The following is a 13,109-nucleotide window of genomic DNA, read 5'->3' as shown; positions in this document are numbered from 1 at the left end:
CTAAATGCTTTCAAAGTGTGTGACACTTTCAACCGTTGCCATTGGATACAAAAACAGTCCTATTTACATAAAGGACAATTGTTGTGTGTGTGTGTGTGTGTGTGTGTGTGTGTGTGTGTGTGTGTGTGTGTGTTTGTGTGCACGCTCTTAGGGGGACCGGGGTTGGGGGGTTATTGAGCATTCAGACAAGGTGTGCCAGAAAAGCAGTCACTCTGTCCTCCAGAGATTATCAGTTTAAACCCAAATGATACCACAGCAATTTGTGGCCTGGAGCCCAAGATAACTGAAGGATCAGCTGAGATTGTGCCTGATTAGCAGGGCCGTGCTTTAATTTTTGGACAGCACTGGGCTCATTCTAGCATCAAGTGATGGTATGCAACAGATGACATTGTAGCTGGGATTTATAAGGATTTACAAGGGTATTTGCACAGGCTTTTTAAAAAAATCAGTCAAAAAGAACGATATCATTTGCAATCGCACTTCCGTTCCTGTATCTGTTTATTCTGCCACTCGCCGCAATAAATACAGCATTTGCCAGGTACCCAAAAAAAAAAAAAAGAAGAAGGGCATACTTAGGGTCGCATACGCTCTGCTGCGAAGCACTGTCTCGCATGGTGATGACAATCTTTTTTAAAAAACCCTACAACTCAAGCTCCATCACAACATTGGTCAATGACAGATAAAAATAATTAAATAAAAAAAAATTAAAGCTGGTTATACAGACATCCTGCCGATTGATCTCTGAAATGTGAAATAAATCAAAATATTTTGTTAAAAGGTCATTTGTATGTGTTGTTATTTGTATGTAACAGATCACGTCTGTGCTGGTAGGTAATGCTGACATGTTCTGCTGGCAATAATCACAAGTACATTTCAGACCGGTGAAATACACTGGACACCATAGAGAAAAGTTGCAGCTGGCTAGCTTTATATGTCAGTGTGTGAGATAAAATTACTTAGAAAACTGCAAAGATACTGAGAAAATCACATTAAGTAATTAGACAATTATTTATTGGGTTAAATATGAAACAAGTCAGACCTGAACAGGGCTTTGAGAAGACACAGATATACTACACAAAAAGCAAAACAACAACTGCACACCGACATCTTTATCTATGTCACATCTGTATCTACAAAATTCCAGATGTAGGCCAAAAGACCCTGCTGCATATTTATACCTACGGCAGTCTAAACCAATGCCATCACCTGGTTTTAATTCTTTTATTTTCAGCCCAGGATGTTTACACTAGGACTAACTACTGCCTCAAAGCTCTGAAAGGGTAAAAGCCGGATTATGTAATCAACCTGCCCTGCCGTGTCATTATGAATAATTTCCACCTGCTGATTACGTTAAAAAGTCCGGAACTATCCGGATCTACCCATCCGTGGTCACAGGGAAGGTTTAAACTAAGCACACATACGACAGGCTCATAGTTAATCTCACTTCACATAGAAGAATAGGGGATACATCTGGAGTACACAAGAGGAGATGAAGCTACTCATACGAAATAATGAACAGACTGGAAACCAGCAGGCTACATGCTGAAGCATTTTAAAACTGCCAGTATAAAAGTAGTTTTAGGACAATTTAAAAGCAAAAATTTATCATTTTATATTTTACTTTTAAGTCAAGTAATATCTTCCTGATCATTTTGTGTCATTCTGTGTCAGTTACTGTAATTTAAATTGCTTATTTTTCTCCAGTCTTTATTTTACTCACAAGTTCTTTGGTTTATCTCAGTCTCGAATCGAAACTGTGATGTTCTTCTGGGACTTTTAAAATCAGCCCATACATGATTATATCGAGGCAGCTGGAAATAAAACACAGTTCAGTGATAAAAAAGCATGAGGTGTCATAATGCACACGATACTGCTTCACTGCAAACACCGTTTTAATCGCAAAGATTCACATACACATGGTGTAAAATGCAAATGTGTTAAGTTGCACTGGGTTTTAACATAATTTATGAAACTATCAAAGGACATTCGAGTTATTTCAAGTACATATCTTTTTTTTATTGTTCTTAATTAAAATATTTATTATTAGGAGTAGATATACATCATGAACCACAACCTTGTAGAAAAGCATATTGGGATCTCTGGTGTAATAGTAACAATATTATCTATCTACAAAAAGAAAAACTCAAATTAAACCATCATGAGTTTTGCTCACAAGGTCTTCTTTCCTTTTCACTCTATCGTCCTTCTCCATTTCAAACAACATATGCAAAACACCAGTTTCTGTTTTGTGAGGTCTTTTAATCAAATCAATAACTCCAGCGCTAGTTTTTGGATCACTCCAATAAGCAAATAGGTCTGTGCGTTTATCGCTGAAATAGGATTAGAGAACGTAAAGACATAAGAGGAGACAGGTCTGGGCCTGATGGCTGCAAAAGCCCACATACCGTTGTTGTTCATTTACTTGTGTGAAGACAACGAGTGTTAGGAGGAACTGAACAGAGTGTGAAGTGACAGCAGTTCACTTGTGTGTGTGTGTGTGTGTGTGTATGTGTGTGCTCTACAAAACAAAAAGAGAGCCACACATACAAATAAAAGTTACATAATTAAAGATGCATTTGGCTCATCTTAAACAATTTTTTAAATGATCTACTGCTTTTAATTCAAATTAATTTTAAAAGACCTCGCTTAAGGACACAATTAGAAAACTGATGCGTGTTAGATAACCTTTATCTTACTGCATGTCAGTTCTAAATAAAAATCCAAACTTTTAACCACATCACTCTGTCACGTACACCTGGTATCAAAGTTTCAGAGCTAACAGCATTAGGTGGTTATAAACAGCTCAATGCATGTACACAAGTAAGCCAATTCACTATCGTCTCTGCCCTCTTTGTGATTATTAGAGGACATTATCGTACAAACTTTGTAATATAAATATACACTGCCCGGCCCAAAGAAAGTCAACATGTCAAAATGGTCGAGTTATTGGGCTAAATCAAGCAAAGACAACAACTACAGAGATTTGCAATTACTCGAACTGGGTTAAGAACCCTGCAACACATTATCAAAACCTGGAAGAATAATGCTAAACCATCAGTTTTGTCGAAAAACACTTAAAGTTGGATCATTAAAAAAAAAAAAATAAATAAATAAATTAAAAAAAAGAACATTAGCAAGCACAACTATGTTTAATAGTCAAATTAAGCGTATTTCCATACGCAATGTGACGAAAACTCACATGATGTGCACAAAACAGCTGTATGAATAAAAAAAAACAGTTAATGACACTACTAAAAAAAAATAAAAAAAAAGTCATGAGTTTGCTAGGGAAAATAAGGATTGGATTTGGAGCAATGTCCAGAGTGATGAGCTCCTCAGGGTAAGAAGCATCATGCACAGGGCCCACTGCACCAGCCTCTGAAGTCTCTTTGTGTACTTTTGTACATGTGATAATACTAAGCTTTTATTGCAAGGTGCAGTGCTGTATTACTCAACAGGCACAAATGACAAGTGCAAATTACTAACTTCATTTCTAAAACAGAAAGCCACAGAAAGGTGGATGTCACCTTTTGCACTAAATCAACCCCCCCCACTGCTACCTGTTCAACCAAATTGATATTTGCAAAGGTTATTAGATCAGTGTGTTTACACTACACACGCTGCCCTTCTTTTTCCCCCCGGGATGACTTTTCAGCTATAAAGCAAATCACATTGCTCATCATCATCACAACATTCACAACTAATCTTAATGCTTCTAGAACAATAACTTGTACCGGTTTGTACTTATAGACAAACAGCCACTTTGTGTTGGCTTCCATCCACCACATCATGGAATATTTTTCAACTCCCCCTGCTGATTTCTATTCCTTATTTAAAATCTTAGGTAGTTGTAATAGCACTTCCAAATATAACCATAAAGTATAATGTACTTTGATTAAGGTCCCATATTTGACTATAATCTGTAAGCATAGATTTTCTCTATGGGTTTAAGATCAGGTGAGTAATAACACAGTTTAGCAAACCAGGTGGTGATAGTTTTCCATTTTTTAGGACTTGCAAGCCACAATCATCAAAATAAAAACAAAAAAAGCTTGAAATATTTAACTTTTTATGCAATGAACCCGAAATAACAGTTTCACTTTTTAAATTAAATGATATAAAAAAATTAAAAAAAACTTGATTTTTCGAGATGCACTGTGAGTGAAATAGCTACAAGAAATGTCTACAAAAAGAGAAGTGGAAAGGGTCAAACACCACAGGCTGCCAAAAATGTTTGTGTGAGGGTAAAACTTTTTACATTATTGAGAGTACAGCATGTGAAACAAGTTACACACAGTAACAGCAGATGAGTATCAGGCCAAGGGCAGGGACTAGCACATGGCGATCTGACTATTTATTATGTAATGATGGCAAAACACACACACACACCATCCATTATGTGGCTGTGTGAAAAAAAAAAATCTTTTCATATGCAGTTTAATAAAAAAAAGGTTTCTTCCTGATCGTTTGTCATCTTGACAGTTATTGACACATAATACGAACAATAATAATAATACATTTTATTTGTAACACACACTTTCCATTCATTAAATCTCAAAGTGCTAACATTAGATGGCAAAAAGAAAAGATAAAGTATAAAACAATAAAATAAAACCACATCTCTCTGTTTAAAATCAGTCACTATTAAAATGTACCATTCAGTAGACAAATAATTATCTGTCCAAACCATGAATTATTTCATTAAAATAAAATGTTTGCCAACATTTATTTCATTACCTCAAAAGTATTTAAGAAATAAAACACTCTTAACTCATTCACTATACCACTTTCATGATCTGAAATCGAACCCTCGGCCCTGGAGGTACAAGGCAAGTGTTAACCACAAAAAAAATAAAAAAATAAAAAAAAACCTTTATACAAGTTTAAAACTCAAGTCTGACTTCAGCAAGTGACATCAGATCATCTTGGCTGCTCACAGAAGATGGAGGCATGGATTTGTTTAGTGGCTCAAAATGACATCAATGTGAGCCAATGAATATTTTAACTTCCCACTTCTGATGTAGCTTGAACAGACCTTTCCTGAGAATTTGTACTTTCAGTCTTAGACCACAGTGGAGAAAAGGGCTGAACGCAGGATGACAAAACGCAGATACTCACATGCTTCACTCATGGCCAGTAAGATTAAATGAAGGTCTGAACCAGTGAACACACAAGAAATGTAAGAAATGTGTGATCTACTACAAGGACAGAGACAAAGAGAGCGAAGGCCTTCAGTCAGAACAAGCTAAGAGCTAAGATTCGTGCCAAAGCAAAACCCCTCTCTGTGCATTTGCCTGACTCAGCTTTTGTCTCCCTTCAGCATTAGAACTGAACACACAGATCAGCTGTGAAAAATTAAAGCCTCACAGATATGACGGAGAGAATGTCATAAGCCGTTTGGAGCTCTAGGAACGGCGGCTCGTGATGGAGAGGTAGGAGGTTTGGCTTAGAGACCGTGCTGACGATCATGCGAGCTCAGAACAAAGCCTAGCTTTGAGCCGAAGTAAGGAGGGCTCGATTTATGCCGACCGCCTTCTCATCACTCTAAAAATAACGATCATGTGAGATTCGGATCAGGAATTTTAGGTACTCCGAGTCAAATGCGTGTTAGAATTTCACTAAATGTATCCAGCAATGCAATCCACTTGAAATCCATCCAATGTATGCCCAAAAGTATGTGGACATTCTATTTCACATACAATACAACAATCTCTGCTCATTTTTAACTGCTTTCCACCAGATTTTGCCACGTGCATGTGGAGGTGTGTGTTCAGTTAGCTACAAGCACATTACTGAGGACAGGCACCTGAGGCCGAAGGTGCAATTGGGGTTCCGGTTCATCCCAGTGGTTCCGGGGAAAGTCAGGAAACTGGAGTACTTCTGGTCCAATCATGTCTTCATGGAGCTTGCTTGTGCATTTCGAATGGAAGGAAACTATAATGCTTCAGCACACACATTCTGCATAACTAAATGATTTAATCATTGGGGTAAAGGACCATATATATTATGGGTGTGAAAGTTTTGCTAATACAGTGTAATAAACTCGGAAACAAAGTGTGCATTGATTTAACCTTGCAATCATGAACCAAGTCGAGAATCGGTGTGTGAATTAAAGGTTTTCAAATAAATACAATAATTTTGTGAAATGGAGATACACAAGATAAAGCTTGTAGAATTTATGATAATGATGAGGCGTAGCTTTGAAGCTGAAATGAATTAGAGCCTACAGGTCTGCTACAGTTGTGTAACACATTGTCAAAAGATTCCGTAACTTCTGAAAGTCTTGATAAAGCCAAGTAGACACTTTGTGACTAGCACTACACACCCACTGCCTGAACCTGTGACCTCTCTGCTCACATTAGAACAACCAGGCTCGATGAGTAAAAATTTTTTATATATTTTTTTTAATTAATTTTTGATCGCAGTGCTACTCTGTTTTACAAAGACTAAAGAAATTTATTTTAAAATGGTTTTAAAGACACGGGGAGCATGGTCACTCTGTTTTGCAGTGAGAACTGGAGAGATGTGTACCGAGACACTAAGGTAAGCTCAAAATTAGACCATGGACCTGATCTTCTGCAAGACATCTGACCAAAATTCCTGACATGCCAGAAATCCATCAAACTGTACACAAAATAATAACCAATGATATAAAAATAGTCAAGGATGACTGATTAGAGACTAAATCAGTACTGTCCTGCCTAACAGTTCTTTCACACCCTAGTTCATTTGCATTGGTTCGAATCACTTAAGCTTGTAAACATGCAGCACCCATGGATACTCGCGTTACTACAAAGATTAGTTAGAAATTTGCATTATTAGAGCTTTTCAACTCACATTCACCTGCATTTTCTCAGTTTAGATTAGGGCTGTAGCTATCGAATATTTTAGTAATCAAGTATTCCAACAAAAATTTTATCGATTATTTAAGTAATCGGATAAAATGTATTCTTATACATTCTATAAAGCCTGTTTTCAGATGCAAAAACTAAAAAAAAGTATTTCAAATGATTAAGTATCAAAAAAACTAAGGCATACATTAAAATAAAATTTAAAATAATTTTATTTCTCCCTTCTATTTCGCATCCCGCAACAGAACGCTCCCTCAAATCAATACACAGCTAACTGTTTGCGTCTCCTTCCGCTTTGTGGGTGATGTAAGCAAACACTGCTTCTTCGTCGGTATTTACTGGCGGCTTGCAAGTGGAAGCGAGCTGTGTCCCGCCAAACAAATAATTGTTTTCTCATTTGTTAATAATTTTTTGTATCGACTTACTCAAGGAATCGTTTCACTTCATGGGCAGTGGCACCAATCTCTACTCTGATCCGGTTCTAATACATACCGGTGCCATTATCAGCGCGGGGTGTCGGTACACAATCTTAGCTACAGCTGAAAAACAACTCAGCACCCAAGTCATCAAAGATGTACATCAAGACAATACAGCTTGCATTAATTCTACTGAACTGTCAGATGCTCATCAGCTGATGATATTCCCAAAGATCTATCAGGTATGTACGATTCGGAACGAGATCACCTCTTTTTGGGGATCTTGATGCGCTTGCTTTGTTCTGCATCCGAGTGTGATTACAGTGTTCACACCATGTCACACTTCAACAAGAACTGGACTGTGTGAAACCACCCTAAGATAAACGTACTGCGGGTTATCATGTGACACTGTATTTATATTGTAAAGGCATGCTGTAACAAGTCAGAAGGGATTCTACAAAATAAATCTGTAAAATTGCTGAACGCTTTACAAACAATACCAGACACTGAGCTTTACGTAGAGGGTTTCTGACTTTCATTTACTTCCTTTTTCACAGGAGCTTACAGATAACAGCGATACGCCGGCGTCGCTGTAACAGAAAATCGTAGAGAGAGGAGTCATCGCTACCTGATTCTAGTGTTAATTTCGTCAACGAAAATAATAAAATAAAAATATTTACCGTAGTCACCTTTTGCAAAGTGACTAAGACGAGACGATGAGACAACACGGATATCGATAAACAGTGACGAAATCAGCATGCAATATTGATGACGACTAAAAGGAGAGACTAAAATGTAGTTTAAAATTTTTTTTAACTAATAAAACATTGGTCTTTACATGTAATTTCCATCACAATTCGGTGCAATACGGTGTTCATTCATTATGGCATAAGCAGCAGTATTTCCTGGGTCACGGCGTGTGGCATATCAGGAGTAGTTGCCATGCGCAGTGACAAGATGTTACAAGCTCAGTCATCTTTAACTCTTCGTCATGACAGCCGTATTACCCGATCCAAAGAGAAGAGCTGATATTCTGACCCATTTTCTTATATTGAACCTGGAGAGAAAAAGCTGATGTGTAGTAATATCGGTGGGGAAACAGTGAGGGCACACAATTGCTGGGAAAAATACCACAAACTTGAAGAGACGCATCAAGGCATATCATAAAAATCTCAATTTTGTTCTATGTGATTTGTATAATTGTATCATTTTATTTTATAGTTAAAGTGTTGCCAAACCCATTAAGCTAATTAAGACTAGCAAATGATTGTGACCCATAAGAGCTGTCCTTACAACAGTCCAAGTGTGTAAATTCATATTTATTTCTTCATTTTTTAACATTTTATTTGAAATATTAGATGAGTAAAATAGATTAAAAAATCTTAATTTTTTCCCAATTTAATCACATTTTTAAGGTCTTGAACCATTTTAAAAAATTGTCAACTTTAACATTTTCTACCTTATCTTTATTTAACAGCTTCACAATTAAACACGAGTAATTAAATTTAGCCTGTTCCTTATAACATTAGTTCTTACTTAAAAACCAAGCTCAGCATTTAAACAAAACAAACCAACTCTAAATACAAGAGTTTATCGTTTAACTTAGAGGTACGTGCTAAGTAAACCTTTAGTCTTCTGTCGAATTTAATTCTATCATCCACCATCATTATTATTTTTAAACATTGTTTTGAGACTGGTGTAAGTGTGTGTAAGTATTGGGTTCTGAGACTAATTCTCTCACACAGTTTAAAAAAAGGCAGATCAGAGATTTTTTTTATGCGTGCAATTTTTGATAACATAGCAAGATAAAAATGAGTTTCTGTTGCACCCTCACAGTGTCATGCACTCAGCACAAACTCCTTTATGTCCAATGTGATTGATCGCTGCTGATCAAGCTGAAAAACAGCCAATTCTGTTCAGTGGCTGATCGACCACTGCATCTCTATTATAAATGTAATAAATCAACGTGGTGATGTATTATTTAAAAAAAAAAAAAAACAATCCCGATACAGAACTAAACAGAATTCCCCCCACCCATCTCTACTAAATTCTAAGGGAAAAAAAGGAGTTGTGTAGTAGAAGCATGTGAAGATGTCAAGAGTGCAGTGTATCCTCTCAAAGGTGAAAAGAAACCTGTAGTGTAATCATCGCTTCTGTTTTACTTCAGAAAGCCATTTGTAGGTGAAAAACTGGGTTTGATAAACTTTCTGTATCTGTAACGTGTCATGCACAAGAGCCTGACATGTTCAGAGCTGACTCATTTGTTTACTGCATGTCAATCAATCAATACTAGTAGTTGTTTAAGAAACTCAGGTGATATGATGACTGAGAGCAAATGCCACAGAACCAACTCTGATGTTGAACTGTGAAACATAAAAGATTATGACTGTGCAGTCGTTCTACTTACTTTAAGTTTTTTATTAAAGCGTTTGAGTAGTTACTGCTGAAAAAGTAGTTCCTGTACACTTTCATATCGGTTTCTTTCTTTAAAGTAATGCAAAACCATAACAAAACAGGTCCTTAAACTAGAAACGCTGTGCAGCTCTGCCTTCTATACTTTAGATGAATAGTGAGAGAGTTGCAACTCTAAATAATGCCACTGAAACTGAGCTGTGAGAAACAGCACCCTTTTTCAGTACTTAAACGTGTCAGTTTACTTTTTTGTCAATTCTCCAAGGATATTTATGCTCTGTGTTGTTTTATACATCCACATCAGGCAGTAAAGCTTCTCCAAGCAGAACCAATACTCACAATAACACACATTATAATCGGAGAGCCATGAAGGAACCCTTTATTAATAGGCCAATTTCGTGCATGGAATGCATGGACATACTGTACACGCCAAATTCATGCAGATTTCTAAATAAACTTAAATGACAGATATGGCTATAACAAAGAAACTAATGTCCATGTAAAAGACTATCCTGTCTGTACGAGACTTTTACCCTTAAAAGACTTCCTCTTCCTCAAGTTCCTCCAGCTCGTTCTGCTTGTTGTGCATTACTCAAATTAATAAAGCAATAAGGGGCATTAATCTGCCATCTGCCATTCTCATGCCATACCAGCAGGACGCAGAAAGACCAACGTATCTCAAAGCAGTACTTCATTCACTCCAGCTTAAGATATAAAAAGGTTTCTACACAAAAGCACACATCACAAATTATAGCTTGCCTCAATACAGAGGAACCACTAGTTAAAGTGTAAGAGAGACTAGGACTTAGCACCTGCCCACTGTGCCACAACTACTACCAACTGTCATATTACTGTGACCTGAACCTCATAGAAAATCCATTAGGGATGGGAGTCACCACCCAATATGATGTATTGCGATAACTAGGTTCAATTGCAATTTTGTAAGCAGTACAATTTATTTATATTAATTCATAACGAATTAATTAATTTTAGCCTACCGTTTCTACTACCTGACCCGCATATGGTCCTTGTTTTACCCATAACCAAACCATAAATAAATAAACATAAGTTACACACAAATTACCACCTGTCAATCACTTTTTCCGCAGGACTCTGACATGAATAGGCACAGTAATCTGTGTCGTTATAATGGCGTAGACAAACTTGGTTGGTAAAAAAGGTGCAAATTTACCTATCTGGCAATACTTTGGCTTTAGACCGAATGAAAGAGGACAGCCACGAGGTACGTCTAAAGTGGTGTGAAGGATTTGCGGTAGGGTTGTCCGCGCAGAAGACGCGCAGACGCCAAATTTACATGACCATTTGCGTGTTCACCATCCCGCGGAATACAGCTCATTGCCAATGTCATCACGCACAACCAAACCAGTGCTTCGTCTGAACGTGTGTTCAGCACAGCGGGTAATGTTACTCTACTTCGCAGCTTATTAAAACCAGAAAAAGTGAACGTTAGTATTTCCATTCAGAAACCTTTATAATTAAACTTTGTTTGTTAAAGCTCTGTTCGTTATAGTAAAACCATGAAAAAGCCATATTTGATGTCATTTATTTAATCTAATTTAATAAAAATTATTGATTTTTTTTCTGCTTTTTTTGTATGCCTCATTTATTAATGTAAACAAACTAGTTCGTGTAATTCATTTGGAGATCACTGTAATTTGTATTGTGATCGCTAACAACCTCCTTGTTATTATTTCCTCATAATAATAATAATAAAATAAGTAAAGATGCGGAAATTAAAAGCATGCATTTCATTTGGCTATATAGTGTGATTAAGTGTGTTTTTCGCGAAGTGGTTGCTGCTGCGGCGGGGGTGGAACGGAGGATTGCGATGCCGGCTCAGCATTGTGATGTCTATCGGCCATCGGCAATGGCATCGTCTATCGACCCAACCCTACACCGGTCATGGCCATTCATGCTAAAAACCAGCCAATCCCAGTCACTGGCTGATCGATCGGGGAGTCTATATTTTAAATAATTTATCTATATATTTTTTTTTTATTATTTTGGAGTCTGTGTGGTAATTGATGAATCGCCACAGAAAAGAATCACTACTCAATAAAATCAAAAATTTCCCCCCACCTCTTGAATCTATGGTGCATTGTCAAGAGGAAGCGGAGAAACATCCAACCCAACTATACAGACAACTGCTATCAAAGCAACCTGGTCTTCAATAATACCTCAGGCATGACAGCTGATCTTCTCACGCCATGCGGCATCGATGCAGTAATTTGCACTATATGTATACGGGGGGTATACATATACATGGAGTATCCAAATACAATTTTAGTTTAAAAAAGACATCGTAAAGCAATGGATGCAATGAGTAAATCTGATGATATATGTTTACATAATGTGGTTAATATTTGAATAGTTGGAACAGCCACAAGTAAGGAAATCATCCAGGCTGGTTCAAGTGGTTCATATGATTTTGCATATGTGAATGCGCTTAAAACTATGTTTGTCTATAAGTTTTGATTTATTTTCTACGTTCTAGAACGATGCTGAAATTTTTTGAAAACTAAGAAATAACACATATGGCATTAGGTAACTAAGTAATAACAAGAGTCAGTTGTTCTCGAACAGTTTTTGTAAGAAAAGTATTGTCAAATAAATTTGCAAAACGCATCAAGCACCCTGATGAAACTAGCAAAACCAAAAACGTATTCATTTAAATTTGCCAGCCTCAGTAATCACAAATTAACAGCATCTCAGATCAGAGCCGCATTTTTTTACAAACTTTTTTACAAGCGCTTCAAGTCGAGGTCCAAATTTTAACTTTGTGTTAGGATTCATATCCTTCAATCAGTCATTGTAAGTCTATAAAAAATAAGCAATTTAAAACGTTGATAGCATTCAATAATATTTGTCAATTGTCTGTAAATACTTTAAACATGTGGACATGTTTATCTTCAATGGCCTTGTACATTTCCTTGAATTTGTATGGAATTTAATCAATATTTAGTGGATCTTTCGTGAATCCTCATTTGCAGGCTGCTGTGATGTGAACGAATGTAAAAGGATTCTTAACTCTGGTAGCTCTGTGCCTCACCTCAGACTGCTACGGATATGTTTTCTCAAACAGCCCGGGTTCTGTCTCATAGAGAAGCTTTACATAACTGCTTGTTATTAATGCCGGTTTCGGAAAACTGGTTTCACATTCCCGGAGGAAGAACAAACACATATTGATCTGTCCATTCATCTTTGAAGGTTCAGTTTTTATAGTCTACTTTTCTTTTCTTGGAGTAAGCCATGCTGTGTCAATGCTTTCATTTACTTTTCTTCCACGCACACTGTCTGTTCACAGTAAACTATTGCGCTGATTGGCTCTGTTGAGTGATGCATATAGCCACACCCACCTTGAGGTAAAAAGAGCTAGATTACCGTTATATTAATTATTCTCATTAATTAG

At 36.8% G+C, this 13,109-nt stretch overlaps 1 protein-coding gene across 8 annotated transcripts in view; it reads right to left on the bottom strand.

Annotated features, from left to right (window-relative positions):
- Window positions 1-13,109, bottom strand: part of suco (SUN domain containing ossification factor) — a 49,255-nt gene that overhangs the window by 35,030 nt on the left and 1,116 nt on the right. The gene's annotated exons all lie outside the window — the stretch shown is intronic.

Source organism: Clarias gariepinus, chromosome 27 (assembly GCF_024256425.1).
Source record: "Clarias gariepinus isolate MV-2021 ecotype Netherlands chromosome 27, CGAR_prim_01v2, whole genome shotgun sequence".
In the NCBI taxonomy this organism is placed as follows: domain Eukaryota; kingdom Metazoa; phylum Chordata; class Actinopteri; order Siluriformes; family Clariidae; genus Clarias; species Clarias gariepinus.
Note: the sequence above shows the minus strand (reverse complement) of the source record. Positions and strands in the feature narration are given on the sequence as shown.